The sequence below is a fragment of the Manis pentadactyla genome, chromosome 13 (assembly GCF_030020395.1).
Source record: "Manis pentadactyla isolate mManPen7 chromosome 13, mManPen7.hap1, whole genome shotgun sequence".
NCBI lineage: Eukaryota > Metazoa > Chordata > Mammalia > Pholidota > Manidae > Manis > Manis pentadactyla.
The window spans coordinates 62744260-62759423 of NC_080031.1; the positions used below are offsets into that span (position 1 = coordinate 62744260).

The following is a 15164-nucleotide window of genomic DNA, read 5'->3' on the forward strand; positions in this document are numbered from 1 at the left end:
ATTCTATTTTTCACTGATACCAGCTGTTACTATTATTTCTTCTTTCTGCTTAACTTAGGTTTCATTTGCCCTTCTTTTTCTAATTTCTTCAAGTACATGCTTAGCTCATTGGTTTGAATCTTCATTTTCTTTCTATGAATTTAATGCTACACATTTTCCCATATGCACCCTTTAGCTGCATTCCACAAATTATATGTTATATTCCATTTTTGTTCAGTCCCAATATTTTCTCATTTCCTTTGTAATTTATTCCTTGACCCATATGTTGTCTGTAAGAGCATTACTTCATTTTTCAATATTTGAGAATTTGCCAAATATATTTCTCTTACTGAGTTCTAATTTAATTTTGTTAGAAAAAAACTTGCTTTATATTATTTCATTCCCCTTCAGTTTAATGAGATGTATTTTACAGCCCAGAATAAGGTATTAAATTAGACTATCTCTTCTGTGCACTGGAAAAGTACTGTGTCCTGCAGTGGTAGAGGGGGATGTTCTACAATGGCAGGTAAGTATTCAGCTAAATCCTCTAGAGGAGCCCTCTGCAGATCTTGAGGGTACTATTTATGTACTGCTTGATCTTTAGTATTTCTTCTGCAGATTTCAGTTTCCCTGGCTTCTCTCAAATTCAAACCCTGTCTCTTCAGTTTTCCTGGAATGCTGGTCTCTACTTTTATTCCTTTTCTGCACTTCAGCCTCTCTCAGGCTGTAAGCTGGGATCCCTCATTGGTTTCTTTTCTCTCAGGGATTACTACCAGGAGCTAGCTACCTTTTGTATAATGCCTGAAAAATCACTGTTTCATATATTTTGTGTGACATTCTGTTTCCTATTTCATCTTGGCTGCAAGTGGAAGTTCCAGTCGTTTTTAAACTTTCTTATTCCACTTGGACACTTTTTCAAACCAAATTATTATATGAAAATGATAATATATTTAACAGACAACAATGGAGCCGATCACACCAAAGACAGGATACAGAGACTAGAGTTCACCATCTAGTCCTAACGCTCCCCTTCACTTCACTTTACCCCAAAGGCTGAAAAATGGCAATTCCTGAGACAGTATTTCAGAACTGTACAGCTCTGCAGAACCCAGTCTTCAAACCACTTCTATAAAAAATATTAAGCTTTGAAATCGGGAAGACCTGGGTTTGATTCCCAGCTCGCTCCCTTGGCGAGCTTAGACAAATGACTCAGCTTCCTAACCAACACCACCTCTCTCAGAGTCACTGTAAAAATTAATCATGGAAGAATTAAAAACCACACGGTGGAGTGTCCAAAAGTTAAATGACCCGAATTATCATTGCTTTTGCAGTTGCCACTGTCATTGCTATTTAGCACAGAAAGATACAGCATTTATTGTGTTTTCCAAAGACCAAAATCAAGATTAATTCCAAGATGCCAGGGGTTTCCAACAACAAAATCTTCCAACAATTAAACGAACAGGTGAAATTAATACATTTTTTTTTTGTTTAGTGGTGTTAATGGTATTAGACTCCATCAGGCATATTTTAAAGAGAATCCCTGTGCTGTGTGCTAATTTCTTGCTTTAAAACTTTAAGAAATCTATCAAGAGACATAACTAAATGGAGAAAACGAAGATAGATTACATTAAAAATCAGTAATTTCTACTATGTCAGATTCTATTCCTATATCTATTCCATGTCAATTTCTACCCCATACCTTGGATCAAATAAAAAGTGAGGGAAATGTTAACATCTCTGATAAATAAAACTGGAGCAACAAAATATTTTCATGAAACATACGTGTGCACACACACATACATGTGGCTCTGAACTTCACCTCCAAGCCTTACTGGCTACCTGATGTGGGTGATTTATTCAGTCTCCAAGAGCTTCAGCATCCATATCTATGTAATCAAGTGACAGCATGTATCTTAGTGGGAGACTATGAAAATTAGCCATACTTAACGGCATGTAATAGTGCTCAATAAATAGTAGCTATTATATTCTGGCCTTCAAGTCTTTGTATGATTAGTACCTTCTCTATGTCTGGCAGATATGTTTCCTGTCCAGTACTATCTTCCATTGCCACGGCATAGAAAGATATTTACATATAGTATTTGTTTAGCACTTATTTTCTAAAACGTGTAGACAGGCTACAAGAGATTTTGTAAATGCAGTTTATAAGCTAAAGTACTCTTAAAACCTACATTATCATGGTTAAAACATTTTTATTATTATTGGTGGTCCTGTTTCCTCTTTCACTAATATTATATCATTTTTTAGCTCTGCAAGACTAATTTATTGAAACCCATTTCCAAATTATGGGAAGAAGAGAGGATAGGAACACTGTACCCAGTATTGAATGTGTATCTTCTAGAGGAATAGGTAATGGAAAGAAATGAGAGAAGGATTAAGCAGACAGCTGATTATGTAGCTCCAATAAAGAGCCCGATGTATTCTCTTACAAGCCTATGGTGAGCTATTAATAGGTTTAGGACACGTAAGACCCTGTGACCAAGCACCCAAAACTTGGACACTGTGCACTTGGGGAGACTCCATGGCCAAAGGCAAGAGCAGCCAAGTTATTAGAATATAGACGAAAATACTACAACTGAGCTAACTATAGGCAACTGCTTTGGAGACCTTTTAAACCATATTAAATGGGCAGTGGTAGGCTGTCCCCAAGGATGCTTGCATACATTATTCCAAAAGCACTTCAAATAGAAATAAAGGTTTCCATATTCTTAAGCTGAAAACACACCCTAAATATGCATCAGTGGATTTTTCTTCTTTTTTATTTCCCACCCACTGACCCCCTTCATGACCCTATCTCCCTCCTAGGAAGGTCATGTCAATTCATACGCATTATGCAAACTCTCAGGGCCTGACAAAGAGGGAACTACAGAAACTGAAAATGCAAAATAAACAGTCATGGGAATTCATTAGTAATCAAATGTTCTTTAATTTAACCATTTACCAGCTAAGACTGGGACCCAACGTGCAAGGCACATTTGTATGTACGTCTTGTCCCTTTCCCTCTATCCACTCCAAAACATCTCTCTTGGTAGAATTCCTGGACCATCACTTTACTCCTTAAAGCTCAGATTTATTATAAGATTCACAGGGATGAAATTGTGGTTTAATATTGACCTATAGTCAACGTAAGTAGAAGAAATTTAAGCACATTTTTAAAAACTATAAAACTTCTGTGTATAGCTCCATACACTGTTACTCAAAACCAAAGATTTAAATAAACCCTGTGGTTTTCATTCCCTTTTACTTCCTGAACCAAGTTCTTCCAGGACAACAGTGGCAACCAGGCCTGCTTAAACGTTCACTTCCTAAAATGACACCAAGTCCTCATCTGCTTTCATACCAAATGTTATCAGTTTTAAGACACTGTCGGTGTTATAAACACATCCCAACATAAGAGCTGCTAAAATGTAGAAAATTACCTATTGTAATTAACTAATACTGTATTTCTATCCTTTATTTGGCTTCATTATACCATTATTAAATTAATGCCTAATAGACTAAACTCCAGGGAACTTTATTTTCCTAACATTTTCTCAATTATGGTTGAGTCCAAAGATATCTTTCTAAGCTCTTATTACCAGAGAAAGGACATTGCTTTGGTTTTTAATGTAAGGTACTGTACTGGAAGTCTTGGCTCTGTTTAAATAAGAACACACAGTAATATGTATACAAGTCTACATTTAGAGAATAACTCTCTGAATGTGTGTGACTATATCTACTGCCTGAAAAGCTGATTTGTATTTTGTTTATTTGTATTTTTTTACTTGATATGAACCCTAACAACTTTGGTCTTTTTCACAGCAGTGGGATATAAGAACACTAAAGTCTGATACCTGGATTCATGTCCTAATCCTTCAAAGACATGAATTGTGTAACTTCCTATTTTGTATGCTGTATTTGTGGGACTCTGACTGAGACGTATTGATTTCTTACTGTCATAATTCCTTTACAAATTTTAAATGCTGTCCACTATAATATTGGCTATTAGTAGCTAATCTTGTTCCTTATTAATCACTGGGGCATTTAAAAATATCCCCAACGTTGCTCTTGTAATAATCATCTCCAGACAGCAAAAAAAGGTTTTGTGTTGTTTCAAATGGAAAGTCTCCCAAAACTGATCTTTAAATACAATCCCTACCAAAGTCCCAGCAGACTCTTTGCAGATATTGACAATCTAATATTAAAATTTTTATAGAAATACAAAGGATTTAGAATAGTCAAGATTTTTAAAAAGGAAATCAAAATTGGATTTCCCAAATTCAAAACATATTATAAAGTTATATAAATCAAGACAGTATGGTATTGACATAAGGATAAATATATAGAAAAGAACAGTATTAATATTTCAAAAGTAAACTCTTATAGTTCACTTCTGAGAAAAGTTCTATTTTGTTTCATGAGAAAAGGATGATCTTTTCAGCAAATTTTGTTGAGAGAAAATTAGATATATACATGCCAAGAGATTAATTTAGGCCCTTATCTCACATCATATACAAAAACTTACTCAAAATAAATCATAGACCTAAATGTAAACACCAAAATTATGGAAGAAAACATAGGAGAAAATCAATGGGACTCTGAGTTAGACACAGAGTTCTTAGATATAACACCAAAGTCACATTCCATAAAAGAAAAGAAAATGATGCACTGAATTTCTTCAAAATTTATAAGAATTAGCTTTAAAAAACACCAATAAGAAAATGAACAGAAATCCATAGGCTAAAAGCAAACATTAGCAAAACACATGTGACAAAGGATTTACATCCAGAGTACACAATGAACTCTTAAAACTAAATAGTAGAAAGACAAAAAACCTAATTTAAAATTGGCCAAAGTTTTGAATAGACATTTCACCAAAGATGATTTATGAATGGCTTGGTAATAACCATGAAAAGATGCTCAACACAATCACCAGATAAATGCAAGTTAAAACCACAGTGAGATTCCACTGCACAGCCACAAAAACTGGTATAATCAAAGAGACAATAACAAGTGTTGCTGAGGATGTGGAGATTCTGGAATACAAATATTCTGCTGGTGGAAATGTACAATGGTGTGGTCCTTTGGAGAAGAATTTGCAGTTTCTTAAAATAGTAAACATAAATACACCATATGCCCCAGAAATTCCACTCCTAGGAATCTACCCAAGAGGAATGCAAATATATACCTACGCAATGACTTGCACATTAGTATTAGCATTATTCATAATAGCGAAAAACTGGAAACAACCCTAATGCCTACCAACTGATGAATGGATAAACAAAATGGGATATAGCTAAACAATGGTTTCTCATTCAAGAAGAAAAAATGATGAACTGCTGATTCACGCTACCAAAAGGACAAACCCCAAAAACATTGCATTAATTTTAAGAAACCAGACACAAAAGACCAAATTTTATACAATTTCATTTATATGAAATGTAAAGACAAATCTACAGAAACAGAAATTAGATTAATGGTTGCCTTGGACTAGGGGTAGGAAAAGAGTGACTGCAAAAGGTATGAGGACCCCTTCGGGGTAGTGGAAATGGTCAAAACTGGATTATAGTGACGGTTGCACAATTCTGTAAATGTACAACAAGCCACTGAATTGCACATCTGGGTGAACTGTATGGTATATAAATCATACCAAAAAAAAGGTATTAGGAGAAAAAGCATTCACAATAAACTTTTCAATTTATTACATACTAAATAATGATTTATTCTAGAAAAATCAGCTTGACATACACAAGAATCTATCTTACTAACAAGAAATAATTAGGCTCTACTTAGAAAATTTTCTACATAGGAACTTTCTAAGATACCAATCCAGTACTTTTTAAAACATTACTAATTAGAACCACCTACCTTGAACCAAGAAAATTCTAAGAGATCTGTAGAAACACAGGCATTACTCATGTTAATAGACAAAACAGAGTATTGAATCATTAAGTTTATTAAAAGACATTTCCATAATGGGTTACTAAGATATCATACTTTAACTATATTTATACAGAAGTGCTAGCTCCACACTAAATTATTGACTTTCTACTTTGCTGTAATAAAATCTTAAGGTTCTATTTACTTTATCTGCAAGCACACAAACAGAAATAGACAACACCACAAAGAACCTATGCTAATTACACATAAATGCCTCCATCAATAACTGAACGGCCTATCTATGAACTGGGCACACTAAAATTAATCTGCTGGTAATATAATACTTTCATCTTGAAAATGCATGTGTCACATTTGAACACACATTCAAGTCCAAATTATAATGGAGAGGCCATTGGTATAATTACCTGCCTAGCCATTCCTTGTTAGCATTTTCATATTTTTGGCTGTTCATGCCAATGGGTTTTACAGTAAAAAATTCTTAAAGCATGAATGGGCAGATAAGACTTGCTCTTTTCTTTCTGCCATCTGAGACAGCTTACTATTTCATTCTTACGCATCTCTCAACATACACTTAACCTGAACATCCTGTGGTTTCATTCCAGTGCAGATAATCTATCACAAAGTGTTTACAGTTTTCTCACTGATTTTCTAATACTCCTCTACAAAGTGTCTTGGTATTCATTTATCCACATCTAAACCTGGCAGAAAGGCAGTCCCCTTTCAATTGGAAGGTATGTTCCTTCTTCTATGTCTGATAATTTTTATTACAGTGACTCTGGTGAAACAGCTAGAGTGAGTTTCCAGTTATATTATCCATAAAACTGTTGATGACAGTTTGAAACAATTTAGTTCTATTTACTTCCAACTCCTAAAATGGGAAGCAAGTTTTAACTTTTACATATACTTTCACCTAAAGAATAAGAAAACATTCACACTGGCATTCAGTTCCCATTATATATCCCCCAGCTAGTTCACATTTATAGCTTACGGAATAATTTGAAAGCCATAAAATCCCATCTCACTCAATGGCATCTGAGTTGGTTCCCTGGGAGGATGTTAAAGGTAAGGACAGGAGTTACCCAAGTCTACTATAACTGGAGCTAAAAATGAGTATTATAATGCCTTCGAGACCCCTAGGGTATAAGTTTGGTGGATGCAAATGCCTTTATTAAGGATCCTGAGCTCTGGAGTTTAGAGTCTCACTTCTTAGCTTGCATGAGAATAACCTCATATTCTTTTGCAATACATTTTTTAGATTTGAGGCTCAATCTGGGAATTCTTATTTTAAATGAAGAATTTCCAGCTTCCTCTACCTCAGCCCCACCGCCATGGTTTTGATACAGCTGTCTTTCCACACCCCATACTTTAAGAAACAGGGCCTGGCTATGCAGAAGCGAAGAGCCAGGGATGTGGGCTCACTGCACACTGTGGCTGTAAAGTTCAGGTGAAGCCAGGCAGTCCTAAGAGGACTCAGAGAATATCTGGGGCAAAACATCTTTATGTGCTTGTGAAGAAAAAGAAATATGCTCAGATCTTATTTTTTGAAATGGAAAGCAACAGGAAAGCAGCTGTTTAATGATGCCAGAATTGGCCTGGTCTCATCAGCTCTGTTCCCTGATCATCTGCATTAGAACCTAAACAGTTGATTTATTGCAGATATATGCACATTAATTACAAAATGATATCAGTTGCTCTTGCTGGAAAAGGCAAGTATTCAACTATCTAATCCACAAGGGCCTTCCCAACACCAGCATGCAATAATTCTATGCAGTTATCTGGGTAGCACTGAAATGGCTTAGTTCCCACTCTCACTTCTCTCAGGCTAGGGCTTGGCATTAGTATAAAGATGAGACGGAGACAAGATGATGTATGTGCTTACTATGTCTGCACCCTAGATGCACTCGGCATCAAATTATGGTCCCCACTTGGTTAGGGGAATCTTAAAATTTCCTTTCAGGAAACCCCCCAAATCCTAACCCAAGAGGGACCACTGGTTCTGCCTTTCCCTGAAAACATGTCAGGAATACTTCCCTAACTTAATGCACTTCCCATCTATCAGGAACCTGTAACGCCTCTGATTATTCTTTATTTTGCAAACACAAAGTCATAAAACAATTTGAGGTAAAAATGAACTTGCAATTAAGCAGAAACGTTCAATTGTGCATGAGCTTAATAAAAATGTGCTGTTTTAGTGTTGCATAAAAATATTTTAAGACTCCTATCAAGAATTTCCTGAATGAAAAAAAAGCATCCTTTATGATTTAGCTAGTAAAACTCCAAATGTATATTAATACATAAATATTAAATAAACAAACACTATTAAATAAAATTTCTTCTCACAAAACTGGTCTGTGCCTGAATCCTCTCAGGACACATGTTACTATGTGATTTAAGATGATTAACTTTTAATATACAATGTCAGCATGATGTTTACTTCCATTAGAATGCACCATATTGCTTCCTTAAATAAGATTAGAGCATCTGTGTACTGTCCCGCTCTACACACAGAAACTCCTCCCACGTGGCACTGCCAGCAGGACCACCATCATCCATACCATTCCTAATTTTAAACTGGAAAACCATAGAATGCCTTAAAGAGATACGCACTTGAAGTTGACAAGCAGACACCGAACATTTATAAACCAAAAACCTGTGATGAAAACAGGGAGAATGAGAAGCCGAAGCAAAGAAATGGTTCCTTTAACACTGTAAATACCTTGAAGCCAGAAGCAATTTCTTTTACCTTTTTGTTCCATGTAATATAGAGAAGTAACTAGCTCACTACTGATGAATAGCACCCTGCTCTTGGAAACAATGATGCAGTGAAAAAATAGGCTTATATATAAATCTTTTGCACATCTCTGAGTACTCCTCTATATTGTGACCTACAAGCAGAATTCCTGATAGGAAAGGTAGGCACATTTACAATCTAAATACATACCACACAAAAGGCTCTACCAATTTACTCTCCTACAATGTGTAAAATGACGTGTTCCCCAAGCATGCCCGCTGCATATCAATCTGCATAACCTTGTGCCAATCTTATGGATCAAAAACAATGTTTGTGAAAACTTGCTTTTCCTAGCTTACCAATACAATTGGGAAAAACTCAATGCTTACTTGATATTTATATTGCCTTTTCAGTATACACTAAAAAGTTAACAGTGATTATGGATGTTAAGATTACAGATCACCAAATAAAATGTAAAAAATATTTTATATTTTCCTAAAATACTAATATAAAATAAGAGCTCTGGAATTAGTAATGAAGAAGACCAAAAACCTAACAGGAAAATGAACAGGTAGAAGGTATGAACAGAAAGTGTACAGGAAAGGAAATGAGACTCAAGTATGAAAAGATGCTTAGCTCACCAATAACGCAAAAGGAAGGTAAATTGAAACTACATTGAGACATTTTTTTTTTGCCTATTAGATTTCACAAAGATAAAATTTTAAAGCACATCCGTATTGGTAGGAGTGTAGGAGAAAGAAACACATACTCTGCTGGCTTGAGAGTGTACGGTGATGTCACCTACATGGGGTGCCATCAGGCAGTATCCCCCAAAATCACCAATAAACATACTCTTTAACACAGATATACATTACATCAGCAAAATGGCATATCCAAAGAGTTCCTTTTATTCAGCACTGTTTATGATAGGAAAACATTGGAATCAATCAAATGTACAATCAACACCACAGTGATTAATTATGGCCCCCACCTGTAGACAGACAAAATGGAACTGCCAAAAAAGAAATGGGAATCTCTTTATGCACTCATGTGTGTGTGTGTGTGTGTGTGTGTGTGTGTGTGTAAATGTGGTAGTTTAAGCTATAAATTTACATAATTAATAATTTATTATTTGTTTATGTATCAACTATCCCTGAATCATATACTAGACATTAATAACCCTGCTACCTCTCAGCAGGAACATTGATTAATACCTGGGGAAATGGTGTTAGACGACTTCTCACTGCATACCTTTCTGGAAGTTTTGTGTGGTATAGTTTAAGTCCCTCTAATTTTGAAAACGATTTTATTTTGCCTTTCAGTTTGAATTGTACTTTGGCTGAGTCCAAGATCAAAACCACGTTTCCTCAGAACTCTGAAGCTATCAACTCATAATCCTCTAGCAGCCAATCTTACCTACTCAATCTCTAATATCAGTCTGATACTCACTCCCTGGCAGATAATCTTTCCTTTATTAAACATGTAGAACTTTTTCTTCCTCTTTGATTTTCTAATATTCTGCCACAACGTGTCTAGGTGTGGGTCACGGCAGTATGCCACTCTACTTATGCCACTCTGAGTTAGGTGGTTGGTCCTCCAATAGGAAGGTGTGTGTTTTCCTAAATCTGTGGCAAATTTGCTTCTGATATGAAAATGGCTCTCTTAACATCTACCTAAGAGCACTGGTTGTATCTGCCACTCCAACTCAAATCATTGAATTAAATAACATTCTACACGCCACCCAGAAAAATATGATCACTGAGGCATGTAGCATACTGAATGCCATAGCTACTAGATTCCTCCCTTGTCTGGATGCACACAATTACTTCTACCAGCTGGCCTGCATGTTAACCAAGAATTGGCTTTATTTGTCTGAACACAGGTACGCATAGCATTTCATAATTACATAATTTAAGCAAATGCTAAATATGAAAGCCAGTGAAATATGAGTGCATAAGATGCCTTTGTTTCCATGGAAATTTTGGAAAACCTTGAGTTTGCTCAAAAAATAATTTTATTTGGGATGAAACAACTGTAAAAACATTGAAAAATGTAAAAGTCCACAATTTTGCACACAAATTACCCAGCATTTGTCTTCAATGTATATTCCAAATACAGAAAGCTGTATTGGAAACTGGTTTTGGTGCATGCTGAAAAAGGCCCACTGCGAACACCAGTTATCTGACCTATGCTCAAAGGAAGAGCACTTAGCCTCACCTCCAAAGCTTGGCTGATGAATGTGTATCTTGATGACTTTGGAGTCAAATGTTAGGGTACAGTCACAGGCCTTTAAAAAGTTCTATCCTTTAACTTATTTTTAAAGATTAACTCCTATTGGAGAAATCTGGACCACCTAGATCTCTGAATCATGACTCACAACTCCTCTTTCATATTTTGCATTCATTTATCCTTTAAATTATGCTCTGGGATAATTTCTGGGTTTGATCTTCTAGATCACAAATTTACATATCAGTTCATCTGTGAGTTTTTAATTCTAATGATTATGTAACTTCAGTACCTAATCGATTTTTTCTGAATAGCAACAGCTCCTGTTTTTTTAATTTCTTCTTTTTTTTATCAATATGCATCTGCTATTACTCTTCTGTTAAAGTATTTATTTTATTAATTTTATTGCTCCATGTAATTAAACAGAGTTGGATGGCTCTCTTTTATATGGTTACTTTCCTGTAAGTGTGATACTGTTGGATGTTGGCTCATCCGGCTTTGGTGTCCCTCCTTACCTATCTGCTGTGAAAAGTTCGTTACCCAGCTGTCCTCCAGTTATTTGGAGAGACAGGTGGGACCTTCTACTGAGTGCAGGGAACCAAGATCTCACCTTTTCAGGGTGGAGACTCTATCCCCTAGCCTCCTGCATGCCTGGGAAAGCTCAGGCTCTATGTTCTCTGCTCTTGGCTGGGGACACACATTTGGCTTCTGCTGCCTGGCATAAATGAGCATCAGAAAAAGCCAACGATGCTTTCTTTTTGCCTAGGGCCCCTTTTGCTCATGGCCTTCCCTCTCCCTGGGTGAGCAGCAGCACTTCCACAAAGCTCCTGCCATTCCCACATGTTTTCTAATGTCTCTATGTTGCCATCAAGCAAATCCAAAGTGTTTTCAGTCTTTTAGTGAATAAGTCTAATGGTCTGATGGCATTCTTTTATTATACTGCATTAGGTTTGCTCAGAATATCTTTTCTGTCGTTCCTAAGATTCGGCTTGAATGGAGAAGGCAGATGTATGTGGCTAGTCTGCAAACTCACTTTTTTCATTCGAATCTGATTCCACTTTCACACTGTTCTCCTAGTTATACAGGACCCTTCCCCTCTCCCTGCCCAGATGTCCTTCCTTCCTGCTTTCCCACTGGCAATTGATGAAGTGCCTTGTCTAAAACAGATGCCCTCAAATATTTAAGTGTTCAGAACTTGTCATAGCATCGAATACATTGATTCAAGTAAATGAGTAAATTGCAAAAAAAAAAAAAAATGGAATTTATACAAGACTAGATTCTGTATGAAGGGCTAATCAAAATGATTAATGTATAAAACTTTAAAAAGTGGATAAAGTCACTCTTTATCATCCTAGAAAAGTAACCTAAATACTACTGATAGCTCTTTCTACAGTCCATCTAAAAAGAACCTTAGGCAATGTATGTACTGATCTAGTTACCTTAGCCTGGTGCCCAGGTGTACTTTTTAAGAAAGAAGTGATGTGCTTATGTTGAGCAAGCATAACTGTTGCACTCTTTCATGGAATTTAATTTGTGACTTTGGGTATTTTAACTGTTTAGAAATTGTTATTTAAGACATTTTTAGTGGAGTACTGCATGTGCGTTGTATTTTATTCAGTGGTTTTTATTGAGCACCTACTATAAACTAGACAACTTACAATGGGGTGGAAACATAAAGAGATGAACAAAACAATACCTCATAGCACTTGGCACATACCTACACTTGTACATATCTCAGCTTACTGCATTTCCCTGTTTATGCATGTGACTGACAAAACAGGCTGGGGGCTCCTGGAAGCATACCCAGGCTTCCTTATTTTCTTTTTGTATTCTCTATATCTGCACAATACCTTGCTCAAAGGAGTTGTTCAATAAATGTGAAACTGCCTACCCTTATATTTATTTGCCTATGAGATCCAATATATGGCTCAAATAAGATGATTATTCAATATTAGAGACTGCTAATGGGAAATAGTAAGGACACGTCATATATCAATTGCTAGATATAAAAGTACAATCTGTACATTTTATAAACAGAGAAAATGAGACCCAGAAAGACTATGTACTTTGAGGAGGCAGCACCTTACCCTCTACCCAAAATCTCCATTCTAACGCTCTTCCCTTCACAGCACAAGTTAGACAGGTACTTGAAGAATGAACTAGCCAATCTTATAAATGTTCACCACTTTGCAATTCTGGGTAACTATTGACCTATTTCCTGTGATAGAGACTTTTGGATCCTTTCAAATATGAAATAATCCAAAGGTGTTGAGTTCAGACACCACTAGGCAAAACTCCCTTAGAGAGGGAATGGGAAGGTGTACTCAGTGATCTGTTCTTTGTGCATCTAACAATCAGAAAGTTTTTAGAGGGAAGAAACAAACACTGTTGCACACAGAAGATCGTTGCATTTATAAATCATTCGCCTTCATAAAGACATCATGATTCATCACACTAGATTTACAGGGTCACAGCATTCTGGAAATACAGAGGAGCACAAATGTAGTCCTGTGATAGTCAATGGCTAGATAGAAAAGCCCATACTCTAGCAGACCAGGTCTTTGAGGTCTGATCTCCGCAGATATTTTAGGATCATTTCCCCTTATTGCACCTTCTCACCTAGTCACAGGAGAGCTTCTTTTCATTCCCTTTCTAGGCTCTATACTTTCACTCTCCACTCAGCTCTTCCCTCTATCTGAAATATTTTCAGCCCTTCACTGCCTGGAGAAAGCCTCCCCATGCTTCAAAATCCAGTTGAACACTCTATCTGCTTTGGGAAGCCTTCCCCACTCTCCCAGCATGATTTTACCTGGGGCATAATATTACATAAATCATGCTAGCATGTCACTGTTTCATGACCACCAGTGTCATCCTCACTTGTATAGGATGTCCTTCTAATCTGTGAGCCCCTAATGCAGGACCTAGAAGACATTTAATATCCAAAGGAATTTTAATTCTAGCATTCAATTTTTAAGTTAAGTCATCCCGTTTTCTCAATTTACTTATGAAAACTAAAGCCCTGAGAGGTAAGGCACTTGTCAATCATCTGGCAATCAGCCAGTGTCAGAGCTCAGATAACGAATTATGCTCCCCCTTTCCTAATCTACCCTAAGGGAAAAGGGCTGGCATGGTAAAGTCTAGAGTAATAAACCCACTCTTCTGGGCTATTTGCCTAACGTTTTATTCAAGGTCTGACTGCTATACTATATTGCTGGCAACGTCAGTTTTCCTCAGTAACAAAGACTTCCCAGTTCAGAACATACATATATGTGGCTAATAGGAAAAGTGAGTAAAAGTCCAACATGATAAACAAGGAGGTATGTCAAACTCCTATTCGGCCTATGAAAAACCTACTCATAATTCTAACTTTGCTCCCTTAAGTATGGAGAGAAGTCATAGCTCTTTTGGAAAATATGACCAAAAGCCCACATTTCAACACAGTGAAATGCTTTATCCCCTATTGCTTCTACCACAGGAAGCTTCCTATATGTAACTATTTAACCCCCAGCCAAAAACTAGTAGACAATGAAATACCCACAAAATGTTTCTGCCAGTGAAGTATTCAAACACCAGTTCCACAAAAAACATTCTTTCAAGCTTTTCACGTAATTTTTCCCTGCCAATTTTCTTCACTCATGGCTAAAAATGTCCATATTTGAATATTCATCATTACAAGCATCTGGTAAAATATACCTTGTCCAGCAATTTACATCACTTGACCATGGGACCTTAGGAGGGCATAGGTAAAAATTTCCAGATTCATTTTTTTGGGTTTCAACCAATTTTTTCCATTTCATGGCTTTGGCTGGCTTTGAATGTGCTGATAACTTTTACTATCCATTATCCATTTGGATTTTTCTCCAAATGAGCAGGTTGCTTTCAGACAAGTCCTTGTGGACTTCATCAATAGCTCACTGGGAACAGCAAAATGAAGCCACAAATCACGTGGGTGTGTTCCACATCTTGTGGCCTTTGTCTTCAACCAATAGTAAAGGCCTCAGGGATGATGGTGCTCAACCATGGAAATGGGCTTGACACCCCTGCACTGCACATCTAAAAATGGTTAAAGCGGTTCAGTTTTTGTTATGCATGCCTTACCACAAAGTAAAGGCCGACTTACAGGCGGTAACAATTACCCCAAACCCTGGTCAAAGCAGAGGAGGAAAAACGCAGTGAGCAGATGGCTTTTACTTTCCAACAGGCCTCTGAGCAAGGCTCTCGGCCCTACCACTTTCCTCCATGGATCCAGTGCAGAGAAGGAGAGGAATTCTGGCCAAGTGAAATGTAAGCCTTAGAAAAGAAAATGTTAAATCTTGCAACCACACTCCTC

At 36.7% G+C, this 15164-nt stretch overlaps 1 protein-coding gene across 1 annotated transcript in view; it reads right to left on the reverse strand.

Moving 5' to 3' along the window:
* Positions 1-15164, reverse strand: part of ADAMTS19 (ADAM metallopeptidase with thrombospondin type 1 motif 19) — a 257477-nt gene that overhangs the window by 240264 nt on the left and 2049 nt on the right. The gene's annotated exons all lie outside the window — the stretch shown is intronic.